We start from the raw sequence: 14,637 nt of genomic DNA on the forward strand, positions 1-14,637 counted from the left end.
TGTGCCTCCACTGTGGGGACACTCATATTTTAGTGTTAGGACCACAGATATCAGGGTGCCGTGACGAGGCTCTGTGGCTTACGCATGCGTTTGCAAATGCGTGCGGACTAAACCCCTGTTTTTAACGCATACTGTTAGACAGGTTAATTTGGTTGTCTGCGAGCTGGTGGTAAGTAGGCTTGGAATTTTTTCCCGGGCATTCCCCAGGCTTTGTTTAGATATGCTCAAAGGCCACTTTTTGGAATGGGAAGGTGGAGGAGCATCATATAGGGGTCAACCAGTGGCATAATTGGAGGTATTGGAAAAGCTCAGAGGATGGGGCTTCAAAGGTTTCTTGAATAGATGATCAAGATGGAAAGGAACGGGATGTGAAGAAGTGGCGTACCTGCGTGAAACTGTGCGAGGTCCACCAGGAAAATGCCCCTGGGTTGTTTAAAGGCCCAGAGGGAAGAGAGGATTATTCAGAAGCAGAAGCAAGGGTAGAAAAGGGGACATAAGGTTGCTTGGGTTGTGCATGAACTCCCAAAGTTGCAGACTATGTGACACCAGGGGGCTCAAGGGGGATGGGCAGGATCTATGTGGGAGCCATAGCAAGGATGGTACTAGAATTGAAGGGCCTTCTGTATTCTGAACACAGGAGGTGGGCATTGGCACTATTCAGACAATGCTTTGCATTATCTAAATTAGTGCAAAGCATTCTATTATTGAACAAGGTGGAGAGCATCACATAAACCCACCTCTCCACCTCGCCTCATCAGAAAACACTTTGCATTCAGTAAGAAAATGCAAAGCATTTTCCGAATTGTGCCCATTCCCAGAGGCCAACTTCCTGTTTTCAGAATTCAGCTGGGCAGTCACTTGGCAGGGGACATATGGAAGATAGAGGACATCACTGGAGTAGTGGTGTAGTAGTGGTGCCTATTAAGCCTCGTACACACGATCGGATAGTTGGCCAAAAAAAACGTGGAATTTTGTCCGAAGGGTGTTGGCCCAAACTTGTCTTGCATACACACAATTGTTGGCCAACAATTACGAACGTAGTGATGTACTAGACATACTACGTGGTTTTTCAGCTCTTTAGCACCACCCTTTGGGCTCCTTCTGCTAATTTCGTGTTAGTAGAAGTTTGGTAAGTGTTGATTCGTACTTTTCATTTCGCACTTTTAATTTTGCACTTTCCAGGTTGCACTTAAGTTCGCACTTTTCAGTTTGTGCTTTTCAGTTTGTTTCTGAACGGCTGTTTGTCAACCAGACATGTTGCAGAATCGGAGGAGATAACGTGTTATTTATTATTGGCCTTGGAGTTATTGCTTTGACATTATTTTTTTGTTTGAATAATAATGATTTGATTTGGTATATTTTCTATAGAATGCACTTTTTGGTTAAGTTCTATTGGCAGTCTAATTTTATTTGTTTTCTTTTTTTAATGCACAATAAAAAAATTGTGTAGAATAATACTCGGCTATGTGTTTTACTTCAAATGACAGTTTGGGAGTCGGCAGTTACATTTTAAAAAATACAATATAAAACTGACAAGGGACACCAACATAGTTGTATCTTTGATCTTAAAAACTCCGGGATAATGATGTTGTGGTAACTTGCACAAAAAAAAAAAAAAAAAAGCATAATAATATTAATCTTGATATCACTAGAAATAAAAAGCCTTTAAAAAATTGTTTGCAATAACTCCATCAGTATCACCAGCAAAGCAGCTTCATTATTATCCCATTAACCCCTTCCCGCCGACCGTACGCAGATATGCGTACTCAGCTTTCCGGGGTTATACCGGGATGATGCCCGCAGCTGCAGGCATCATCCCGGTACCGTTGTTTCCAGCGGGCGATCGGCTACCCGTGTATAACAACCGATGCAGCTAAAAGCCGCTCTGCTGTTATACCGGAGGAGCGGGAGGGGACATCCCCCCTCCCGCCGCCTCCCGCCGCTGTTACCGGGCCTCCCGTGCGATCGGGAGGCCCAGTGTCCATTCGGCTGCCTTCGGCGGCTGGGGGCGGGCTGGAACGAAGCTGTGAGCGGCTTCGTTCCAGCCTTCTTGTTGTAAACGCGGAAGCGACGTCATGACGTCACTTCCCGTTTACTCGGCTGCCAATGGCGCCGAATTTAAAAAAGTACACAGTATTCAGAATCGCCGTTTTCGGCGATCTGAATACTTTGAAGTGTAAAGGAGGGATGGGGGTCTTTTAGACCCCCGATCCCTCCATAAAGAGTACCTGTCACCACCTATTACTGTCACAAAGGATGTTTACATTGCTTGTGACAGCAATAAAAGTAAAAAAAAAAAAAAAATTTTTTTAAACACAATTTATAAAGTACAAAAATAAATAAAATAAATAAAAAAAAACAAAAAAAATTTTTTTTTAAAGTGCCCCTGTCCCCGCGAGCTCACGCAGCGAAGAAAACGCATACGGAAGTCGCGCCCGCATATGTAAACGGTGTTCAAACCACACATGTGGGGTATCGCCGCGATCGTCAGAGCGAGAGCAATAATTCTAGCCCTAGACCTCCTCTGTAGCTCAAACCTGGTAACCGTAAAAAAATTTTAAAGCGTCGCCTATGGAAATTCATAGGTACCATAGTTTGTCGCCATTCCACGAGTTCGTGCAATTATAAAGGGTGACATGTTTGGTATCTATTTACTCGGCGTAACATCATCTTTCACATTATACAAAAAAATTGGGGTAACTTTACTGTTTGGATTTTTTAAAATTCATGAAAGTGTCACTTTTCCAAAAATTTGCGTTTAAAACACCGCTGCACAAATACCGTGTGATAAAAAATATTGCAACAATCGCCATTTTATTCTCTAGATTCTCTGCTAAAAAAATATATATAATGTTTGGGGGTTCTAAGTAATTTTCTAGCAAAAAATACGGATTTTAACTTGTAAACACCAAATTTCAAAAATAGGCTTAGTCATGAAAGGGTTTAAAGAAGAAGAGAATTTGGAGATTTCATAATTTGCCGCGTCACGAATGTGAATTCTCATTTACGAACGGTTTACAAGACCGACCGCTTCTGGCTCGTCCTTGCTTCCGAGCATGCGTGTTTGTACTTTGCACTTTTGTCCGACAGACTTGTGTACACACGCTCGGAAAATCCGACAACAGACATTTGTCTGCGGAAAATGTATAAACCTGCCATCCAACATTTGTCCGCGGAAAATCCAACAACAATTGTCCGATGGAGCGTACACACAGTCGGATTTTCCGCCAACAGCCTGTCATCACACAATTCCCATCGGAAAATCCGATCGTGTGTACGAGGCTTTACGGTAATTTCCAGCTTCTAGAGGGAACCCAAATGTATGGTATATACATAGTTACATTGGTCCAAGCTGGAGCAATGTAAAAATATACTATGCCTTGAAAGGTTTTTTTTATAAGATAAACTCTAGACAGATAAAAAATCAAGCAAGATTTAAAAAAGAATCAACAAAAAACACCAATTCATTTTAATGGAGACAGACGTGTGGCCGGTTTGGAATGCTGACTGACAAGTTCTGCACTGGCTTCTTCTCCATGAAAGACTTTCCCCCACAAGGAAATGGTGTTGACAATTATTCCAAACCAAAAGCAGATCGGAATCTGAAATTTACTAAAATCCTTTCCTGCGGACCAAAGTTGGAGTTTTGCTCTGATCTAACAAGCGTAGGATTTTTGTGTATTTTTTTTTTAAACTGCATCAACAATCAACTTCAGATGTCGTGTATACATGTTTAGCATGACTTGTGTTCATTATAACACATAGAGGAGTACAAGTGGGATACCCTTCAACAAACAATTGAAACACAGTGGACATAATTAAGCCAAATTTAGCAGCTGGCCACTCACTTTAAAAAGATTTGTTATCCAGACGGACATCACTGTCCTATCCCCAAAGGAGACTCCACAGGGAGCAAATGGGGACAGCCTTCCACTTTGTTTCTACAAGAATGATCTATAAGGAGCAACTATAAAAGGTTATTCAGTTTTATTTTCCAAGCTTATGCATTTTTGAAAAGGAAAATTCCAGATTATGGATATTTTTTATAAAGTTACATTGATCCAGCTTGGACCAATGTAGCTATGTGTATACCATACCTGTGGGATGCCCCAGGGGTCTCAAACTGGTGGCCCTCCAGCTGTTGCGAAACTACCACCAACAGTCCCATCATGCCGCTGCCTGTGGGAGAGAGTCATGCTTGTAACTGTCAGCCTTGCAATGCCTCATGGGACTTGAAGTTTCGCAACAGTTGGAGGGCCGCCAGTTTGAGACCCCCTGCTCTAGAAGCTGCAAATCACTGTAGTAAACATCACTACTACAGTGATCCCAACTAGCTATGGGTCCCGTGCTGGGCAGCTCCTGCAAGGCCTCCACTCCAAGGAGCTCCTGGCCCTGGTGACACTGACACAGAGCAATAAGGAGAAGAGGAGAGCGCTGGAGGCGACCGCAATGTGGGCAAAGTAAGTAATGCAGCCTAATGTGAACAAAGATCCTCGTAAGCTGCTATGACACTTTGATGCAACAACAATTTATGTTATGTTGAAAGCAGCTATCACCCCAACGCTCTCATCCACTATATTACCAAAAGTATTGTGACGCCTGCCTTTACACGCACATGAACTTTAATGGCATCCCTGTCTTAGTCCGTAGGGTTCAATATTGAGTTGGCCCACCCTTTGCAGCTATAACAGCTTCAACTCTTCTGGGAAGGCCGTCCACAAGGTTTAGGGGTGTGTCTATGGGAATGTTTGACCATTCTTCCAGAAGCACATTTGTGAGGTCAGGCACTGAGAAGGCCTGGCTCGCAGTCTCCACACGAATTCATCCCAAAGGTGTTCTATCAGGTTGAGGTCCGGACTCTGTGCAGGCCAGTCAAGTTCCTCCACCCCAAACGCGCTCATCCATGTTTTTTTGGACCTTGCTTTGTGCACTGGTCCAAATCATTTGGTGGAGGGGGGGGATTATGGTGTGGGGTTGTTTTCCAGGGGTTGGGCTTGGCCCCTTAGTTCCAGTGAAGGGAACTCTTAAGGCGTCAGCATACCAAGACATTTTGGCCAATTTCATGATCCCAACTTTGTGGGAACAATTTGGGCCCCTTCCTGTTCCAACATGACTGCGCACCAGTGCACAAAGCAAGGTCCATAAAGACATGGATGAGCGAGTTTGGGGTGGGGGAGCCTGACTGGCCTGCACAGAGTCCTGTCCACAACCCGATAGAACACCTTTGGGATGAATTAGAGTGGAGACTGCGAGCCAGGCCTTCTTGTCCACATCAGTGCCTGACCTCACAAATGCGGTTCTGGAAGAATTGTCAAACATTCCCATAGACACACTCCTAAACCTTGTGGACAGCCTTCCCAGAAGAGTTGACGTTGTTATAGCTGCAAAGGGTGGGCCAACTTAATATTGAACCCTATGGACTAAGACTGGGATGCCATTATAGTTCATGTGCATGTAAAGGCAGGTGTCCCAATACTTTTGGTAATAGAGTGTATATCTGTGTGCATAAACTTATAACCCACATAAAGTGCAGTGCTTCCAAATACTCAAATTATATAACATATTACATTGGATATGCAAACTAAATTACCGTATATACTCGAGTATAAGCCGAGTTTTTCAGCCCATTTTTTAGGCTGAACACCCCCCTACGGCTTATACTCGAGTGAGCCATACAGCAACCGTACCTTTGATTACTAAAACAGCGGGTGTCTAATCAAAGGCACGGCTGCAGATGGTCACAGTGAGGCTGCAAATGGGCACAATGAGGCTGCAAATGGGCACAGTGAGGCTGCAAATGGGCACAATGAGGCTGCAAATGGGCACAGTGAGGCTGCAAATGGGCACAGTGAGGCTGCAAATGGGCACAATGAGGCTGCAAATGGGCACAGTGAGGCTGCAGATGGGCATTGTTTACCCAGTAGCTGTTGCATTTTCCCACTCTAGGCTTATACTCGAGTCAATACGTTTTCCCAATTTTTCGTGTATATACGGTATTTAGTATAGTTTTTTTTTGTCTTCTCTTGTAGCTAGTTGTTTTGTGATTGTCTACTACTGAATGATTACTTTATTTTTATGTTCTGTTTTTTTTTTTTGCATGTTCAAAATAAACTTTAACTAAATTATTAAATCATAACCAAAAAAAACAAAAACAATGTCCAAAAAAATTCTCTCAAAACATTTAAATAACGTTCTATTTTTATCACCATGTGTTCCACAAAACAACAACAATAACATGCCACCACCACCAGATGTGCTCTCCCCTGGATCCCATGACCCTAGATAATATGAAAATCCATAGATTGTGTCCACCTCTGTGGACTTTTAGTATCTCTGTGGTATCACTAGTGGTCCTCTGGTGGTGGGTTCCCTCTTTATGGTCTCCAATACTGTTCCAAACACTCCTTCAGCTTAGGATGTAATATCCCTTTAAAGCACTCTCCAGCTTACTTCTCCGCTCAACCAGAAAAGGCTAAAATACTGCTTTATCTTTCATACAATTTATTCACTCCTTTCCCAAATGTTAAATCACACTTACATTAAAAAGGTGCTTATAGTGCATCTGGTATCTTATGCAGCGTACACACGGTCGAACTTTACGACCGGACTGGTCGACAGAAGCCGACGGACCAAATCCGGCGGACAATCCGATTGTGTGTGGGCTTCACCGGACCTTCAGCGGACTTTTCCAGTCACAAATCTGACGGACTTTAGATTTGAAACATGCTTCAAATCTTTACGTCGTAACTCCGCCGGACCCAGAAATCCACTCGTCTGTATGCTTGTCCGACGGACAAAAACCGACGCTAGGGCAGCTATTGGCTACTGGCTATGAACTTCCTTATTTAAGTCCGGTCGTACGTCATCACGTACAAATCCATCGGACTTTTGTGTGATCGTTTGTAGGCAAGTCCGTTCGTTAGAATGTCCGCCGGAAGTCCACCAAAAGTCTGTCGAAAGTCCGTCGGACAGGCTGTCGGACTTTTGTTGCTGAAAAGTCCGACCGTGTGTACACGGCATTAGAGACCATAAAGAGGAACCCACCACCAGTGAGGACCACTAGTGATAGCACGGAGATATTAAAAATCCACAGAGGGGGACTCAAGCTATCTATGACCATACATAATATGTAAGGTCATGGGATCCAGGTAAGAGCACATCTGGTGGTGGTGGCATGTACGTTATCATAGATGTTTTGTGGAACACATTGTAATACAAATAGAAGAACACTGTGTCAAAGTTTTGAGAGACCTTTATGGACATTGTTGTTTTTTGGATTTATGTTATATATTTTAACTATTTGGAAGTGCTGCACTATATTTGGGTTATAAGTAATGCAGTTTACTAATCTCCCTCTAGAACTATTGAGCATTTAAACCATTGCAGTGCTAGGGGGGAGGGGGCTGACCTCAACTGCAGGGTAGAGTTTGCCTAATTCCTAGATTTGGGTGTCAAGTAAATGTTATGTAACATTGGGCTGAAACACCTTCAATAACTATTACTAAATATTGATCTTCAGCTCACCAACAGCTACATTGTGAGTGTCCCAAGCACCCTTATTTAGTAATAAGGCCCCAGGCACATTCATAGAGAGGCCTTCTTGTCTTTGTACGTACAGAATGATGGTCTTCAATCACTTATTAGAGGTTTTGATAATTATATTGGTATGTGCATGAATAAAAGAAAGAAAGGTGGAGGAAGCACATGATACCTGAATATTTTTGCCTGGAACACAGTCCCTGGTCTTCTGCACATCTTCTAGGTCTTTCTTTCAAATGGCTATAGTGGCTGGACACCTCAACTTCAAAGTGGCTCCTTGACGACTGGGGTTCTAGAGTTATCTCAGTCTCCGTATTCAAGGCATGACAGCATGGAAGGGTTCCTGTATTACTTTTAGTCACTGACCACTTTCATTGTGATCTGCTGCAGTTTTCTTACTCTAGGCTAGGGGTCTACAAACTTTCTGAATAAAAGGCCAGTCTATTGTCTTGCAGACTTCTGGAGGGCCCGAGTAGGGCCAGTGGGGATAGAAAATGTCCTGGTGTAATTGGGAAAAATAGTGGCCCATAGTTGTGTCAGTGGGAGCAATAGTGGCCCATAGTTGGTGTCAGCGGGAGGAATAGTTGCCCATAGCTGGTTTCAATGGAAGCAATTGTGCCCCACTGTTGATGTCGGGGGGGGGGGGGGATTGTGCCCCTTTGATGGTGTCAGTGGAGAAATAGTGCCCTGTTGTTGGTGTCAGTGGGAGGATTAGTGGCCCAATGTTTGTGTCAGTGGAAGTAATAGTGGCCCATCATTGGTGTCAATGGGAGTAATAGTGGCCCATCATTGGTGTCAGTGGGAGGAATAGTGGCCCATAGTCGGTGTCAGTGGGAGGAATAGTGGCCCATAGTTATTATCAGTGGGAGGAATAGTGGCCCATAGTTGGTATCAATAGAAAGAATTGTGCCCCATTGTTGGTGTCAGTGGGAGGAATAGTGGCCCATAGTTGGTATCAATGGAAGCAATTATGCCCTTCTATTGGTGTCGGGGGGGGGGAGAATTGTGCCACTTTGAGGCTGTCAGTGGGAGGAACAATGCCCCATTGTAGGTGTGAGCAACAGAGATTATGCTCAATTGTTGGTGCTAGTGGATAAAATAGTACCCCGAGGGTCAGATAAAAGCAAGCAAAGGGACGTATCCGGCCCCCGGGCCGAAGTTTGGAGACCGCTGCTCAAGGCCCAAGCAAAACATCTATGGAAGCCAGTATCTTTAAGGGTTCCTTCCAGGAGGGGAGATCTTTGCCAATCACAGCTTCATAGTCCCAAAGGCCTGGGAGCAAGATCATTTTTACAGTTGTAAAAGCAACTAGACAAAAGCCCAGAAGCAAAACCATGTGCCAAGAAGTGCCTCAGATTTTTCATAACTCTCCCATCATGCATGCATCATTAGGACCCCTAAGTCTACAGATTGGCTAGAACAGTGGTTACCAACCTCAGTCATCAAGTACGCCCAACAGATCATGTTTTCAGGATTTGGGTAAGGTAAGGCAATCAATATCAATGGGCAAAAATTGGTATTTATTCCAAACACAAAATGAACGCAACAGTAAACGCATTTCAGGGGCCACACTTTGCCCCATCCCCTTCATCAGGGCTTAAGAATAAACTAGTAAGGACTCAAAAGGTTACATTGCTACCTGCTTCCGGATTTAGGGAGTGTGCATGCACAACCCCCCCCCCCCCCTCCCCCGAACCTGCTGTGATTGTACATGGCGGGAGTCTGTCAGCAATTCCCGGCTAATGATTCATGACTGGGGCCCGCTGATCAGCTGTGTCCAATCACAGCCCTGAGCCCTGTGTTGATAATCAAAATCGGGTGCAGCTGTGCATGGCAGCCAATCAGCTTCTAACTTCAGCTTATTCAGTTAAGTTTTGACAATAAAATCTGAAATCTGATTGGTTTCTATCCAGAGCTTCACCAGATTTTGCACTCTCTAGTTTTAGTTAATCAACCCCAGAGGTCTCTGTACAGAGGGAATGATCTCTGCTTCTTATCTCTGCAAAGCAAGGATAAGAAACAAAGAGATCTGTTAGTAAAATCAGCACATAACACACACAGTACGCATTGTTAGGCACACGTTTAACCCCTTGGACGCCATACATGTTAACCCCTTGCCAGCTGGTGTCATCAGTACAGTGACAGTGTATAGCAGGCACCACTAAATGGCGGACTGCGGATCGTGGTCTGCTTGCGGCCCCAGTAGCCATACTACCCGGACTGCAGCTTCGCCAAATAGTTGCCTGTGTGTCCTCTCCCCGCCACTGGCTCGCCTGCCTGCCTTGTGCTGCTATGTTCACAGCATGGCAGGTGCGCGGTGCATGGGTCTGTCCCATCGATAGGATCGCAGCACTGACCCCTCCTCACATTGCCTGTCTTATTCACACAAGATGAGAAGCGCGGCCGCTCTTGACAAAGGGCAGGACTTTTTAAGTTAAGAAAGCGGGTGATTGGTTGCTATGCAGTGGGGCGATCCCAGCAATCAATCACTCAACTTTAATGTGAAAAGTCCCACCCGTTGTCCAGGGCTGCCATGCTTTCTGTCTTGTGTAAATAAGGTAGGGCTCTGTGGGGAGGGGGGAGTGCTGTGCAGGACAGGAGTCTACTATCGCGGGGGTCTGTAATGGGGGGGTTAGTCGGTGATGGGGGGCCAGTCCTGTGATGGGGGGCAATCTGTGATGGGGGGTCAGTCAGTGATGGGGGGCCAGTCCTGTAATGGGGGGGTCAGTCTGTGATTGGGGGGTCAGGCTGTGATGGGGGTCAGTCTGTGATGGGGGGGCCAGTCTGTGATAGGGGGTCAGTCTGTGATGGGGGCAGTCTCTGATGGGGGGGGCAGTCTGTGATGGGGGGCAGTCTGTGATGGGGGGCAGTCTGTGATGGGAGGGTCAGTCTGTGATGGGGGGGTCAGTCTGTGATGGGGGGCCAGTCTGTGATAGGGGGTCAGTCTGTGATGGGGGGCAGTCTGTGATGGGAGGGTCAGTCTGTGATGGGGGGGTCAGTCTGTGATGGGGGGCCAGTCTGTGATAGGGGGTCAGTCTGTGATGGGGGGCAGTCTGTGATCGGGGGCAGTCTGTGATGGGGGGCAGTCTGTGATAGGGGGTCAGTCTGTGATGGGGGGCCAGTCTGTGATGGGGGGCAGTCTGTGATGGGGGGGCCAGTCTGTGATAGGGGGTCAGTCTGTGATGGGGGCAGTCTCTGATGGGGGGGTCAGTCTGTGATGGGGGGCAGTCTGTGATGGGAGGGTCAGTCTGTGATGGGGGGCAGTCTGTGATAGGGGGTCAGTCTGTGATGGGGGGCAGTCTGTGATGGGGGGGGGTCAGTCTGTGATGGGGGCCAGTCTGTGATAGGGGGTCAGTCTGTGATGGGGGCCAGTCTGTGATAGGGGGCCAGTCTGTGATAGGGGGTCAGTCTCTGATGGGGGGGTCAGTCTGTGATGGGGGCAGTCTGTGATGGGGGGCAGTCTGTGATGGGAGGGTCAGTCTGTGATGGGAGGGTCAGTCTGTGATGGGGGGCCAGTCTGTGATAGGGGGTCAGTCTGTGATGGGGGGCCAGTCTGTGATGGGGGGGCAGTCTGTGATGGGGGTCAGTCTGTGATGGGGTCAGTCTGTGATGGGGGGGTCAGTCTGTGATGGGGGGCCAGTCTGTGATGGGGGTCAGTCTGTGATGGGGGGTCAGTCTGTGATGGGGGGCCAGTCTGTGATGGGGGCAGTCTGTGATAGGGGTCAGTCTGTGATGGGGGGCAGTCTGTGATAGGGGGTCAGTCTGTGATGGGGGGCAGTCTGTGATAGGGGGTCAGTCTGTGATGGGGGGCAGTCTGTGATGGGGGCAGTCTGTGATGGGAGAGTCAGTCTGTGATGAAGGGGGAGTCTGTCATGGGGGTCAGTCTGTGATGGGGGGCAGTCTGTGATGGGGGCAGTCCGTGATGGGGGTCAGTCTGCAATGGAGATCAGTCTGTGATTGGGGGCCGGTCTGTGATGGGGTGTCAGTCTGTGATTGGGGGATCAGTCTGTGATGAGGGGCCAGTCTGTGATGGTGGCCAGTCTGTGATGGGGTCAGTCTGTGATAGGGGTCTGAGATGAGGGGCCTGTGACGTGCACAGGAGGCTGCGATGTGGAGGATATCATGTGGAGTCATAGCACCAATATGACACTCGGACCTCCGCTAGAAGAAAAATTTTCTGACCGGACCCCAGTGAATTTTAATTCACTACACCTGGTATATAGTATTATCACTAATCTCTGTATTAGTGTCATTGGTGATGTTAGTGGCAGTTAGTCAGTTCGCCCCCCTAGCGTCAGTTAGTGTCAGATTTTCCGCCGCACTATCACAGTCCCATTATAAGTCGCTGATCGCCACCGCCACCGCTAGTAGTATTAAAAAATAAATAAATAAAATAAATGCAAAATACATACCATAGTTTGCAGACGCTATAATTTTCACACAAACCAATCAATATACACTTAATGGGATTTTTTTTTTTTAATCAAAAACATGTAGCAGAATACATTTGGCCAAAATTTCTGAAGAAATTTGATTTTGTTATTTTTTTTTTTTTTTTATTATTGGATATGTTTTATAGCAACAATTAAAAATATTTTTTTGTTTTTTTACTTTTTTTGTTTATATTGCAAAACATAAAAATCAAAGTGGTGATCAAATACCACCAAAAGAAAACTCTATTTGTGTGAAAAAATAATTAAAATTTCATTTTGGTACAGTGTTTGCATGACCGCGCAATTGCCAGTTAAATTAGCGCAGTGCTAAATAGCGAAAAATGACCTGGTCATGAAGGGGGGTAAAACCTTCCGGAGCTGAGGTGGTTATATGCCATAATGAATGGTAATGTGTGTACATCCATATAAGGCTGTGGATAAGGGGGTACCACTGGTTCTGCTGTACGGGGCTCAGGCCAGCAGAGTGATTCATATGTGGGCAGAGATGGTGACTTCTTCTCCTCTCCCTCCCACCAGCTTTTAGCCCACCCTGCCCTACTCATCACCCTCACTCTGCACCATACATTTACCCAGGCCCCCCTGTGTCCCCCCCCCCCCCCCCCCCAAAAGCACACAAAAGGATTCTTCAGGATGGAGAGTAGGGAAAGGGTCCAGTAAATATGTTATATTTACCAGCCCCTTCCTTTCTTGAATGAACACAATGAGTGATCAGTACCGATCACTCACTGTATTAATTCCTAACTGAAGCACGGTAAATTGTGTTTTAATTGGAGAGGGGCCCTGTCAGGTTGGCTGTATGGAGCCCCCGTGGTTTCTAACAGCAGCTCTGCATCCATGCACCACAAAAGCATAAGAGAGAATGGTAGGAAGAGAACCTTCCTACCACCGCCTATCAGTGGCCATCAGTTTTTTTTTTTAAATTGTCGGTCTTGTTTAGTTTATAGTGCAAAATAAACGATCGTCTGATCGTGTGTATGAGGCTTTAAGTGGGGTACACACTATAAGAAAATCTGGGGCGAACGTTCGTCTGATTTTTCTCAATGTTTCGCAGCAAATCGTAACCGCTGAAAGAAAATTCCTGCGAATATTCTCGTACGACAAAGGATTTTTTTTTTGTTGTTTATAGTTTCTGATCGTGCGCGGTCTTTCTTTTCTGATTTTTCTCGTACGAAAAATGGTACACATTAACGGAAAATCGCTCGCCCTGTTCCCGTACGAGAAAAAAATGTTAGCGTTTGTCCCTTCGGGAATTTTCGGACGTAAATTCAGAATCGGCCGTCGAAAGTTGTGTACACACGATACGAAAATCGTGCGAAAAATTCTTTGGACGAAAATGTTCGCCCGATTTTCTTATGGTGTGTACGAGCCTTATAGCAGGAATACACGGTTAGAAAATCAGCTGATCGCTTGGCCGCCGACCAACGAAACAGCATTCGTTGGTCAAAATCATCTCCAACATTAATCAAAAAAAAAATATATATCTTTAAAAGAGCAATCGATTTCATACTTAGTGTTTACGTCTCATGTACAAGTGGGGCTGTCTACTAGTTCCGTTCATGCGTGATAATGTTTAAGAGGTGTTTTACGGACGACCTTCACCTTCACCAACGAATAGAGCATCGTTCGTTCGCAAACAATATGTCACCATTTTTCCATTGGTAAAAAGTAGAAAAGTCGGCCGACCGTCCGCAGAATGGAAATTTTCACCCGATTTTCCTATCGTGTTCCTGCCATAAGGCTCCTTTTCACACTTGTGCGACTTTAAAGTCGCCTGAGTTTGCCGCGATTTTACGGTGATTTTTGCCGCGACTTTTACACGATTTTGACGCAACTTGAAGCTATGCCTGTGTAATCTTGAGGTCTATGGACCTCACATCAAAGTTGGACCAAAGTAGTGCAGGGACTACTTTGAAGTCGCTACGACTTGATGTGGCACAGATATGAGCGGTACTCATTGGAAATCATGGGGGGGGTACGACTCGTCATGCGACTTTGCAGTCCCAAGTCTCAGGACAAGTCACACAAGTGTGAAAGTGGCCTCACCTGTCCTGGAATCCAGCAATGTCGTCACCCCAGCGGAGGTTTCCATTGGTTCTTGGGTGCTGTCGCTATTGCCTGTAAGGCAAATTGGCAGTGAAGCCTGCAGCTTCACAGCTGGTTCCCTACTGCGCATGCGCGCTGCGCCTTGTAAAATGGCCCCGCTGCAGGGAAGGAGGAGGGGCGGGCAAACTTACGGGGGACCTTGCCGCATCTCGCCACAGCCAGGTCTCTCTGATGTGGGCATGGGTACTTGTCAAAATCAGGTACCCGCTCCCTCCTACCCCCCCAAAATGTGCCAAATGTGGCACCAGAAGGGGGGGGGAGAGCAAAAAAAAAAACAGAGCCAGCTAAGTAACTACCATTTTTAAAACAAAAAGAAAAAAAAATGTCAGCCGTGATAGATAAGGGAAGGCCACCATTATTGGCCACCTCTGAAGATGGTCCTCGTCAAGCCTAATCCTTTGACTTTATCATTTTAAAGCCATTGATCTGGAAGAAGCATGTAAAGCATGTATCCAGTGAAGTCAGAAGTTCTTTTTGTATATTTTCTGGGTCAGTGACTCTGAAAATATCATTAGCTATTAGATCAGCATGACAGCCAGGC

At 45.9% G+C, this 14,637-nt stretch overlaps 1 protein-coding gene across 1 annotated transcript in view; it reads right to left on the bottom strand.

The window, feature by feature from the left end:
• GPR20 (G protein-coupled receptor 20) overlaps window positions 1-14,637 on the bottom strand; it is an 85,223-nt gene that overhangs the window by 55,672 nt on the left and 14,914 nt on the right. The gene's annotated exons all lie outside the window — the stretch shown is intronic.

The sequence above is a fragment of the Aquarana catesbeiana genome, linkage group LG05 (assembly GCF_042186555.1).
Source record: "Aquarana catesbeiana isolate 2022-GZ linkage group LG05, ASM4218655v1, whole genome shotgun sequence".
NCBI classification, from domain to species: Eukaryota; Metazoa; Chordata; class Amphibia; order Anura; family Ranidae; genus Aquarana; species Aquarana catesbeiana.